Consider the following 13,344-nt stretch of genomic DNA (forward strand, 5'->3'; position numbering starts at 1 on the left):
CCGTGTTCCGAGGCCATATCTGTATATGCTTGGCTCGTCAAGTATAACCTGAGTATTCCGCGTGTGCAACTGTTTTGCACCCGTTGTATTTGAACGTAGAGCCTATCACACCCGATCATCACGTGGTGTCTCAGCACGAAGAACTTTCGCAACGGTGCATACTCAGGGAGAACACTTCTTGATAATTTAGTGAGAGATCATCTTATAATGCTACCGTCAATCAAAGCAAGATAAGATGCATAAAATATAAACATCACGTGCAATCAATATAAGTGATATGATATGGCCATCATCATCTTGTGCTTGTGATCTCCATCTCCGAAACACCGTCATGATCACCATCGTCACCGGCGCGACACTTTGATCTCCATCATAGCATCGTTGTCGTCTCACCAATCTTATGCTTCCACGACTATCGCTACCGCTTAGTGATAAAGTAAAGCATTACAGCGTGATTGCATTGCATACAATAAAGCGACAACCATATGGCTCCTGCCAGTTGCCGATAACTCGGTTACAAAACATGATCATCTCATATAATAAAATTTAGCATCATGTCTTGACCATATCACATCACAACATGCCCTGCAAAAACAAGTTAGACGTCCTCTACTTTGTTGTTGCATGTTTTACGTGGCTGCTACGGGCTTAAGCAAGAATCAATCTTACCTACGCATCAAAACCACAACGATAGTTTGTCAAGTTGGTACTGTTTTAACCTTCGCAAGGACCGGGCGTAGCCACACTCGGTTCAACTAAAGTTGGAGAAACTGTCACCCGCAAGCCACCTATGTGCAAAGCACGTCGGGAGAACCGGTCTCGCGTAAGCGTACGCGTAATGTCGGTCCGGGCCGCTTCGTCCAACAATACCGCCGAACCAAAGTATGACATGCTGGTAAGCAGTATGACTTATATCGCCCACAACTCACTTGTGTTCTACTCATGCATATAACATCAACACATAAAACCTAGGCTCGGATGCCACTGTACATGGAGTTTATGTTGTCCAGAGATTGTGTCCTGATATTAATTTTTTTAGTCCAACATTTGTTCAGTTGGATTGTTATGAACTTGTGAAGAACCCATTGTTAAATTTTGATTTTGTTTACAGCTGTCATTACTAATTCTCATCACTGATGGTTGTTTGTAGTTAAGATATTTTGCTAATCCATAAGATTTTCTGCTAATTCTCATCACTAATTTTGTTTACAGCTGTCATTACTAATTCTATTAAATCTGAATTTCATTGGTGAAGCACGGTTGGAAAACAAAAATCATGGATAAAGCTTAGTGATTCATAGTGAAGAGTTTCTGCTAATCCATCAGCTAATGCATGCTAATCTAAGCATTACATCCTGTGAAGATATTTATTCTATGAGTCTTGTAGCCCTTTGTTGTTGTTGAAGCTAGCTGTGTGATGCCCTTTCTGTTTCATGTGATTCGATGCATATATAGACAGATTATATGTTGCCAGGACTTGGTACTTGGACCTTCATAAGATGGCGCAAGGGGAGCTATGGGGATAGATTGGCAGCAATATCTGCAAGCATCTCGTCAAAAAAATACTACAAGCAGGAAATTAAAGTACAAAAACTACTTCGCATCGCCTTGGCTATAAGAACGCCTTGACTCCCCCGGCCGAAACCACTATTCGATTGCTTCCCATGCTTGACATTGTTGTCGCTGTTTTGCCGACTTCGCCAGAATCTCGTCGTTCGACTTCGCCGGAATTCTGTCCGCCTGTTCTCCACCCATGGTACATGGTTCAGTGCCTTCTGTAGATTGATGCATATAAAATTATCTACTATTTCTTCTATAATTTCACCAACAAAAGATGTTCTATTTGTTTGGTTACTAGCTGCTTTAGTTGTACCCGTCGATCATGATAGCCAATTGGTTTCCTGTAAACTCAAGCTTCCTCTTTATCATGATTATCAAAATACCTCCATCATGAAGAACAAAGACTATTTGTGATTTTTTGTATTATCCTTTAGTTGCTTGTTGTGACCTAAAGAATTGGCAAGCATTCATATGTAGCAGACAGTCCTGTATGTTGAAACATGATAGGTGTATGTGTTGGGTTACGTAGTAATTTCAAAAAAAATTCCTACGCTCACGCAAGATCATGGTGATGCATAGCAACGAGAGGGGAGAGTATGATCTACGTACCCTTGTAGATCGACAACGGAAGCGTTTGGTTGATGTAGTCGTACGTCTCCACGGCCAGACCGATCAAGCACCGAAACTATGGCACCTCCGAGTTCTAGCACACGTTCAGCTCGATGACAATCCCCGGACTCCGATCCAGCAAAGTGTCGGGGAAGAGTTCCGTCAGCACGATGGCGTGGTGACGATCTTGATGTACTACCGTCCCAGGGCTTCGCCTAAGCACCGCTACAATATTATCGAGGACTATGGTGGAAGGGGGCACCGCACACGGCTAAGAATATGATCACGTGGATCAACTTGTGTTCATGGGGTGCCCCTTGCCTCAGTATATAAAGGATGGAGGAGGAGGAGGCCGGCCAAGGCAATTGGTGCGGCCAGGATGTGGAGTCCTACTAGGACTCCAAGTCCTAGTAGGAGTCCACCAAGAGGGGAGGAAGGAAGAAGGAAGTAGAGGAGAAGGAAAGGTGGCCGGCCCCCTTTTCCCTAGTCCAATTCGGACTAGAGGGGAGGGGGGCGCAGCAGCCCCTTGGCCCTTTTTCCTCTTCCCACTAAAGCCCATCAAGGCCCATTGCTTCTCCCGTAACTACCCGGTACTCCGAAAAATATCCGAATCACTCGGAACCTTTCCGATGTTCGAATATAGTCGTCCAATATATCGATCTTTACGTCTCGACCATTTCGAGACTCCTCGTCATGTCCCCGATCTCATCCGGGACTCCGAACTCCTTCGGTACATCAAAACTCATAAACTCATAATATAACTGTCATCGAAATCTTAAGCGTGCGGACCCTACGGGTTCGAGAACAATGTAGACATGACCGAGACACGTCTCCGGTCAATAACCAATAGCGGGACCTGGATGCCCATATTGGCTCCTACATATTCTACGAAGATCTTTATCGGTCAGACCGCATAACAACATACGTTGTTCCCTTTGTCATCGGTATGTTACTTGCCCGAGATTCGATCGTCGGTATCTCAATACCTAGTTCAATCTCGTTACCGGCAAATCTCTTTACTCGTTCCGTAATACATCATCCCGCAACTAACTCATTAGTTGCAATGCTTGCAAGGCTTCAGTGATGTGTATTACCGAGAGGGCCCAGAGATACCTCTCCGACAATCGGAGTGACAAATCCTAATCTCGAAATACGCCAACCCAACATGTACCTTTGGAGACACCTGTAGAGCACCTTTATAATCATCCAGTTACGTTGTGACGTTTGGTAGCACACAAAGTGTTCCTCCGGCAAACGGGAGTTGCATAATCTCATAGTCATAGGAACATGTATAAGTCATGAAGAAAGCAATAGCAACATACTAAACGATCGGGTGCTAAGCTAATGGAATGGGTCATGTCAATCAGATCATTCAACTAATGATGTGATCCCGTTAATCAAATAACAACTCTTTGTCCATGGTTAGGAAACATAACCATCTTTGATTAATGAGCTAGTCAAGTAGAGGCATACTAGTGACACTCTGTTTGTATATGTATTCACACATGTATTATGTTTCCGGTTAATACAATTCTAGCATGAATAATAAACATTTATCATGATATAAGGAAATAAATAATAACTTTATTATTGACTCTAGGGCATATTTCCTTCAGTATGGGCATGAGTCAATTGCTTGCACCAATAGTTAGAAAGTCTTGTGCAAAGTTTTCAAACAAAAGATTATTATTAATAATTACTGGAACACCTTCTCTATTATTGCTCTTGATTTTAGTATTATCCGATTACGGATCAATAAATCAGCCTTGTATGTTGGCATAGGCTCAAGCAAGCCTCTGTATTTTGCCTTTATTAGGAGTTGGTGAGGCTCAAGCGACTAAATTGGTTTCCTGTGAACTCAAGTTTTTTAATAATTATCAAAACCTTGACTGGTTCAAATTTTATTTTCTCTGCAATTGTTCCTTGTGTATGCGCAGATGTAGATGCTATTTTTTTACAGTTTCAGAACACCTATGCATGCCAATGTGACAGTGTTTTTCCATTAATCCATCCATGCGCCGAACTGACAATTTTGTTACTCTGTTCACGTTGCAATCACAACGAGCAACAAATGTATGCACTTAACTACTGGAGTAAGGTAGTGAAATACTTCTTGCTTGCGTGAGTTGAATTTTGGAACACAGGAAGAACATACAACAGAGTGTATGCACTACAGGTATGCTATTACTTAAAGCCTTATTGCTTGTCTTGTAATGGAAGAGTACATTTCCTTGCATATAGAACTTACAAATGGACTTCAGAGTGAGTATTTCTTCTAGCAGCTTATAGATCATCTTTGCAATTTTGTTGTCTCTGGAGCATGAAGTTAAAAGGGAATAAATCACTTTCTTTTAAACGGGTTCCATTCTGAATATAAATTAGCATATCCAGGCCCTAGACCACTTCTTACATATGAATAAGTGACAGGTGGCTCTTTTCTCCCGTTGCAACGCACGAGTTTTTTTGCTAGTAATAATAATATATCCCTAATAATAAAGCACGGATTGACTCCGTGGGTTCACCGTCACAATACGCTTTCTTCTCATGTCATAATACGTTTTTATAATTTGTATAGACAAAATTGTAATATAAACAAGGTGGTACTAATTTGGAGTCCGCACGTAAACAAAAGCTTCCTCTGTTTATTCCCTGCCGTATATGATGTGTATTAGGCCTGCCCTACGCTCTTTTGGGCCTCATCCACGGTCAGTCTAGCACTCTTCCGATCCCAAAAAAACCAACACGTCAAGCTGCACAATACATAGGGTCAAGTGGGCTTCTAATCAGCCTTTTCATGTTGGTTTACTCATTAAAAATATAGCGCCGGATGACCAGCACTCCTTGCCTGCGTGCGTTTGCCTGCCGCTATGTACATGCATGCGTGGCTCGCGTGTGTGTGGTGCGCTGTGTGTGGGGAAAACGTTTCGTTCAGGAACTTTGCAAATAAATTCATATAGTTTACGGTATTCAATCCGTGGTCCTTTTTAAAGTGAGAAAAAAACACGAAAACACACACTCGAACAGGCGCTCCTCTCTCCCTGGCCTCCGATCCCAGCCGCCAGGAGGCGCCCCGCGCGATGCTCGATCCGGTCCCACGCCAGTCATCCGGCGCGACGTCGATGGATCTGGCGGCGGGAGCAGCGTCTTGCTCCGGTGGCGACGGCACCCTGCTGATCCAGAGAAGAAAGAGACAGGGCGTGAGGGAGAGAGGAAAGAGAGGAGGAAAGGAGAAGGAGAAGGGGGCACAAGGTGAGGGAGGCAGTCGGTGGGGGTGGCTTGGACCGGCTCAGCAAGGAGATCTTCTCCATCCTCGAGTCCAACTTCGTCCGCAGGCGCTGGAGCCGACAGGGGCGTGCTCAGCCGGGCGTGTGCGCGTGCTCTCCATCGACGGGGGACGCTCGCCGCGGCCGTGCTGGTCAGGCTCGAGCACCGCTGCAGGAGCTGTCCGGGAACCCCGAGGCCCGCGTCGCGGACTACTTCGACATGGCGGCAGAGTCCGGCGCCAGCGGGTTCTTGGCGGCCGCGCTGTTCGCTCGACGAAAGAATAAAAATAATACGAAGACCAAATACAACGACGTATTTGCCTTATGGCAAAGAAGCCGGCAGCAGTTGGTGGCGCGATGGACGCTGCGTGGCTGTATGAGCACACACCAGGTATGCAGATGCAGAACAAAGTAGAGCTCTCACAATTTTTTATCCGAGGTGTATTTTTTTTGGTACGATCTTGATTTCTGGATGGCACCACTTCGCAGGCAGCAGGCTCTAGCCGCGGCAGCAGGAAAACGGACGGCAACATCCTGTCATACATGCAGGATTCTGCATTTGGATAAAAGGAGTCCGGTAGATGTCAACAAAGGAGTGAAATAAGCATCTGTACTCTCCTTATTTTTGTGCAAATGAAAGGCTTGCGGAGACTATATTTCCGTGGCCTAATGGAACGGAATCTGATAAATCGATCTTGGTTACCAATCTGTCCTATGTAATTAATGAAGGACATGGCATTGGCAGGAGCTAGCCTACGCACAGTGTGCACGGTGAGCAAATCCCTCTGTTTCTCAGCTACCAAATATTTCTTCTTTTGCTACTGAGTGAATCATCAGTTTTGTTTTGTTATGGCTACAAGCACTCCTGGCATCAGAAGATGGCTATATTGGCGAAAAAGACTGGTGGTCTGTGTTTCACTTTTGGACATCTATGTGAGCAGCTTCCTCCTGCTTTCATTTATCAGCTCACAACACATGGTTGGTGTTTGTGTGATTACTCAAGTTACAGCGATGTATTACATTAGGATCAAATAGCTAAAGTTTAAATACTCATAGGTGGACATTGCTGTCAATTTTTAAGCTTTCACTGCAAACGTGATAAAATTCATATTGTACCCACTATGATTCCTCTGACTCATATTCATATTTCTAATTTCATGGATAAAAGTAGGCATGACATAATATGTCTTGTTCATTGTAACATTTTTTAGGTAGGCATTTATTCTTTTAGATAGTTGTTGTATTTTAGGAGGGTGTGGGATATTTTCCCCCATTTAACTAGCTTACAGAATAATTTTTTATTTATGTCTCAATTTAACCAAAATTTTGCTACCATAAGAGCATGGCATAATTTCGTTGTAACAATTCTTCAGGTAGATATTTACCGGTTTAGATGTGTTCTGTTCTTTTAGAAGAGTGTGAGGATAATTTATTTTATTGTGACAAACAGGAGGAGTTTGCGGAACCAACGTGCTAGAATGTGATGGTCAAACTCATCGCCTGTGATTCATGCTCGTCGTGAAAGGTGGACAATGTGACCACGAGTGGCAACGAGTGCGATAACCCGGGTGGGTTGCTTGGACCATGCGAGGATTTGTTTTCCCCGTTGCAACGCACGGGCATATGTGCTAGACGATGACTAATAATAATCTATCCCTAATTTTTTAATAATAAAATACGGATTGACTCCATGAGTTTACTGTCACAATACGCTTTTATCCAATCGTAATACGTTTTTACGATTCGTATAGACAAAATCGTAATATAAATGAGGTGGTACTAATAACGGATCACACCACGATTTCGTTAGTTGCCCAATAAAAGCCACGATCCTCTTCCTGTTTCCCACGCACGGGCGCACCATCAGGCCACGATTTCCTTCGTTGCCCAAAAAAAGCCACGATCCCCTTCCTGTTTCCCACGCACGGGCGCACCCCTGACGCCGCCGCCTTCCTCCCGGAGTCCGCGGCCAAATTCTACGCCGGGAGCAGCGGATCCATCTCTCCGACGCCTCCTCTCCCTCGAGTCTTGACCTCTTCGGCAGCCTTCCTCCCGTCCCAAGTTCAGGAGATGCATGAGGACGACGATGGCGGCGAGGCGCCTCACGCGCGCGAACATCGCCACCCTACACCCCGGTCGTGCGCGCTGCTCTGTGAGGTTTAAGCACCGCGCCCGCTGCGCTCCGCTGTCTCATTGAGGAGTACCACAGCTGGCCCATGCCAGCCGAGCGTTTCTCTCCCCGACTGCTCCTACGTTGACCTGCACACATCCTCTGCTTGGCTAAGTCCCACCGCCTACAACCGTCACCATCGTCAGATCTGCTCCAATATGCGCGCCCTGGTCTTTACTTCCCTGACCCAGTGGCATTGCCATCGTCAGATCATGTTGCAGAAGGCTCTGCTTCTTTGTTGCTCCAGTGATGGATATTGCTGAACTAAGCAAACCTCTAGGTGTAAGACACCATCTGAACGATTATCTGCTTCATAATGTCCATGTACACAACAAACAGTCTCAATTTGCAGGTCCCAGTGAACTGCAGCGCCTCAAAAGCTGTCAAGCAGTTGGTTTCCAAGATTATTGTGCCAGCGGACCGTTCATGTAGAGGAGTGAGAGCACCAGAAACAGCCTCAGTTTCCCCTTCCTTGGCATCCGAGCACTGTCGGAGTTCAGTTCCCAGCAAGAACAACACTTGTCCCGAGCTATTTTGAGTCACGACACGACGCCACTGGTCATCTGGCATGTGCTCGGGAGGAAGAAACAGTCCATGTTCAGTTTAACATAGCCATCAGCTGACCTTTTTTTTTCATTGCAGAGCACGATCCTTGTTCCTGATCGAGTGCAAGATTGGCACTTGGCCCATTTGTTGCTTTTCTTTGTCATCAGTGGCAAGTGGCAACACACGCTTTATCTCAGTAGGACAATAGCTCTGAATAAAAATAACAGATGCACCGATCATTTTCTTCAGGAGTTTTAGGCTCTGTGCTATGGACTATGGTGAGGTAACATCCTAAAATACACACCTTGTGATTGTTACCATCAAGCAATCTCTACTCTTGTGGTTTCCTTTTTTGAGGAATTGGCAGTGATCTGCCTATTAATTTAGAGGAAAAGATGTTACAACGTTAGCATTACAGGATTAGGCTGAACCTAAATTTGCAGCGCTAGCAAAGAAGAAAACTAAAAGTAAAATTCGTCAGGCTCGGGAGGGGTGTCATTTTCACAATCAGAGCTCCAGTGCATGGTCGTTGTTGGCATGAGGATGTCTTGTTTGATTAGGTGCAAGACGTTTGCTCTTGTGGTTTCCACTGTGTTATGGATCAGGACGAATTAATAAACTTAATAAAGGAAATACATGGTTATTGTTTTCTGATTGCTCTTCACTTTCTTTGAACTCCATACGTTTTCCTCTTTTTCTTATGTCCTGCTTAGTTAGTATGCAAGCAGAAGCTTTCTTCTCTATGCTGTTACTTCTTACTGATTTTTTTATAGATCCTCAAATTTTTATTTTATTAGCCAGCAAATAATAATTGGTGGATCTCATTTTCCATTGTCCAGTTTGTGCTTTTGTGGATTATCTCATTAAACAACTTGCATGCCGTTCAATGTTGCAACTCTCCTGACTTCTGAAAAAATACTACAGAGCTAAAAAACATTCTTCTACGTTCTCTCGAGGTACAACGATTACTACTACTGGCAGAACTAATAAAAGGGGGAGGCCTCGATGGAGGCGCCTGAGCGGAATGAAGTGCTCATATGGGATACTCCATAACTTCAGTCCATCAAATATCGGTAACATATTTCTATCACACAAGAAATTGCTAATCTATATCCTTCATTTTTTTAGAGATGTGATAATACTTTTAGTCATAATGTGTTGCACTAAAAGTTCACTTGACTCCACGTAAATAATTTGACAGATGAGAGAGGACAAGTTATTCCTAAACAAAGTGTGGAATTTGTGCAATCATGAAATCTTTACTGACCAGGGTTCTGAACGTAGGGCCCATTAGACAAAACATGACTTAGAGTGTTAAAATATTTGGCTGCATATTCGTTAAGTCTGAAAATGAGACATATTTAGGAGTTTCCAAAAGAGGCGCAACATAAACAAACTTCAGAGCCGCCTCAAAGTAAAGGCATGTACTGCAGGTGGATTGTGGTCAGAACATATAAAAGAAGTTGATATAATGGGTAAATAATGCTCAGAAAACATTTAAAAAGAAATGGGCATCAACAACCTTCAGATGATTCGACATATGCTTTAAGTCTCGAGCTTCCAAGAGAAAAATGCAACCATACTATTATCCTGCCTAATTGGACTTGCAGTCTCTGAATTATTGGAAATTGCTTATTTCATACTGCCATGTTGATCGCCAATTTCAACACTGGATCACCTCAACTGTGCTTTTATTTTTGAAGCATCAGATTTTACTGGAGTGGACTGGACCTCTGATTTTCCTTCTTTCAGATCGTCATAAATTAGGCTATTTTTCGTGGCAACTCTGAGTTACATCAACTGCTTCACATTTTTTTTTCGCTCCTGCTTGTCATGAGTACTGAGAATATGTGTTTATCAACTTAGCGATAAACCCACTTTTCTTGGTTGCAAGAATAGCTTGCCAGTACTTTACAACAATCTTATTTGTTGTCCTGGTCACTTGGAAAGCATGTTGTGTTCTCCATGTGGTGAGGTTTTCCCACAATTAGGAAATAGAGCGGCATGGAGGACTGGAAGGACGCGGAGGGGCACCGGGCCACCGGCAGTAGGGAGGGCGAGGAACAGCTCGAAGTGGGATGCATGCGTGCGTAGAGAGGGAGTTGCTTGCATATTTTGTACTTTTGGTGATTTTTGTCAGGGATAGTAACTTGAGTGATTGCAGTAAACATACAGATTATAGACTAACATTTCTTCTTAAATATCTCGTTAAAGTTCTGTACTAAAGACTACAGGGCTGCACTTGGTCATTCAACACTGAAGGTCAATGTTTCACTTAGGCCACTTGGGTTCTGAACATGCAATAAAAGGAAGAAAACTTAGCAAGGGTTCCAGATCTTGCTTCAAGAAAAATGTTGACAATATGCTTTGACGCACCATTAGCTCTGGCAGGAAAAAGAATCTGATGGAATCGCAGGATTTCTTCAATCACATCATTAGTAGATGGCAAAGCCTTGAGGCTACCACTGGGAATGAAGCAAAATCATGAAGATGACTGGTTAAGGAAATAGCAAGACTTGCACCATTGACTTTGCTTGCTATTGGCATGAATTTAAAATTCTGGTTTCAGTCTTTCAGTTGATGCAGGACTCGAGTGTGAGAAATTGACTCAGAATAATGACCCTAAGTCGAAGAAATCATCACAGTGAGGACGAGCTTGAGGTTGCAGTGGCGGAACCAAAAGTGATGATCACGAACCGAGTCTACATATATGCAACCCACAATTAAAAGTATTGAATTAGCATTTCTAATTTTTAAGTTCAATTAGTGATCAATTTTATTTGATTTCAACTCATAAGGTTGGTTGTACACTATTTATAATCATTACATGTATTATGTTATGTTATCAGTGACTTGATTTCAAGGCCGTAATTTTATTACCCATTGCAACGAAAATGTTGGCGAACAGATAACAAAAGCTATCCGGACTGATGGCAGAAAATTATTATGGTAACGATAAACTATACTATGTTTTAGGGAACTATATAACAAAGCCGTTTACTGTGGTAGAAAAAAGTAGTACAGTCAATCCTGTACCTTTACAACCGAGAAACAGGGGATATGCTGTGGAAAAAATGGCATATGATAAAAGCACAGACTTAAAATGAATGCTCATGTTTCTTGAACTGAACTTCAACACTTGCATGCTTCTCAACTAAATTTTGAAGACATGCAGGCAACTTCGTTTGAAGCATCGGGTTGACTTGAGGCCTGACACCGGTGAGGTCAGAGACGACAGTTCATCGCGGTGGCCGTTGACAATGGCCAGGAAGCCAGGTTGCCCGTCTACCATCTTCATATGTTGCTTCATATGTTGTCCATCTCCCCCTCTGCTTTTCTACGTACGTCTCTCACCTCCATTTATTTCCCTTTATAGAAAAAACTAGCATGTCTCTCTCCCTCGCTTGAGTGTTGAATCAGTCGTGTGAAATTTCTATGCCCAATACGTGCCCGGGCGTCGCCGCCACTCCGTGTCTGCCGCAACGTCAACCCTCCCATTTCTGCACTGTCGCCACCACCGGCCGGTAGCCCGTGCAGCCACCTCAAGTGTCCTCCACCGCCCATGCCATGTCCCCTATGTGACGCGCGATCTGCCCCATGGGGCAAGGAAACCAGAACCTCAGCCGCCATCTCACATGCGATGGCATGCACCTCAGTGTGCGGTGAGAATGATGCATTTTCCCAATGGGACATCTTTGTTCAGCAAACTTTATGTTCTTACAAGGATAGTTTACAAGATCGTGGTATTATTGTAACAGCAGTAGCCATTGAGACATCAGGTGATCCTTATGAGCAGAACCATCATGACAAACAAACGGGTCAATAGAATTCATAAAGCTGCAGTTAATTTGCTCTATTCAATAATGCTTGCAGTTTGAATGAAAATTGTTAACTAGACTCCCATGAGTGCGGTGGTGTATTATTTTGCAAAAAATAGTTTTTGTCGCCTTTTAGTGTTTTCATTAACATTCATGGTCATATATGTTGCCTGACAAGATGCGAGTTATCAGCCACTTAGTTCTTATCTTTATTTCCATCACAAGTTTGGACAATTAATTAGCTTTCGTTGACTCATGCTTCTGGATAATGAATAAAATGATGTACCGGTTTGGGATACTTCTTCATCAACCTATGTTCCACTCAACATTCTTCTTTTGGATTACTTCTTCACCAACTTATTCTCCACTGGCTTTAAAAAAACTTATGCTCCACTCTACATTAATATCATGGAAAAATAGTTGCTATAGTGACCTTGTATATAGTTGTTTTAGCGGGCATGAGTGTTTGCATTTTTTTTACCCGTTGCAACGCACGGGCCCTTTTGCTAGTAACCTAAATTTTTTTTGTTATGTTTATCCCTCGCGTGAGGAGGGGGCAGAGGCGCGAGCCTGCTGGCCGGATCCGAAGCGAGCCAGAGCGGATGACGGCAAAGGAGGAGGGGTCGGAGACGACAAAGGAGGAGGGGTCGAAGGAGGCTGCTGGCTGGATCTGGAGCACAGGACAGCGACTAGGCGGGCCAGATCGGACGACGGCAGAGGAGGAACTCGAGGATGAAGCAGGCAGGTGACGGATGCTTCTGGGCAGTCCGAATCATCGGGGTTCTCGAAGAGAGGGAGGCAGTCGAGGCCAGTGCTGGAGATACTGCCGACGCGGGCATGCTGGGTCGCAACGGCAGGTGTCGGTGCGCAGGTTCCGGCGACTGGACGCGGGCATGACGGTGGCAGTTCTAAACTCTATGGTTGCGGTGCCATTGTTGTTGTTCTGAGTTTTCCTGTTCGACACAGAAGAGAGAGGGTGAGGAGAGAGATGAGACCGGTGCTAGAATTGGGAGGGAGAAGCGGGGAAGAGCCGGCTCACTGGCGGGGTCCGGCTGCTGTTGCTGTAGATTGCCAGAGGGGCTGGCTGGCTCGACCCACTCGGGTTCGAGCTGCCGGAGAGGAGCGACTGGGAGGCTGCCTGCTTCTTCGTGGACGAGGGCGCGAGGAAGCGCTCTCGGGAGCAGTGGGATCTGGGAGAGAAGGTGGCTGCGCTGTGTAGCTGTTTGCAGGTCTCTCGATGGGGAATTGATCTAATCCAGCAGACTGGGGGTCCCACGCACCGCTACCTCATCTCTCCTGGTCCAGTCATTTTCTTTCCACTGATCCCCATCCACATACGACCTCTCTCCTCTCCATAGCACTAGCACTCGTACCCACG

General features: G+C 44.5%; 1 long non-coding RNA gene across 1 annotated transcript; it reads left to right on the forward strand.

Moving 5' to 3' along the window:
- Positions 1 to 5,593: 5,593 nt before the first annotated feature.
- Positions 5,594 to 11,066, forward strand: LOC123188241 (uncharacterized). The gene is made up of 4 exons (XR_006494407.1): positions 5,594 to 5,823; positions 5,922 to 6,365; positions 6,883 to 8,431; positions 9,073 to 11,066. It is a non-coding gene; the product is annotated as an uncharacterized lncRNA (long non-coding RNA).
- Positions 11,067 to 13,344: the final 2,278 nt, after the last annotated feature.

This window comes from Triticum aestivum, chromosome 2A, assembly GCF_018294505.1.
Source record: "Triticum aestivum cultivar Chinese Spring chromosome 2A, IWGSC CS RefSeq v2.1, whole genome shotgun sequence".
Taxonomy (NCBI): Eukaryota; Viridiplantae; Streptophyta; class Magnoliopsida; order Poales; family Poaceae; genus Triticum; species Triticum aestivum.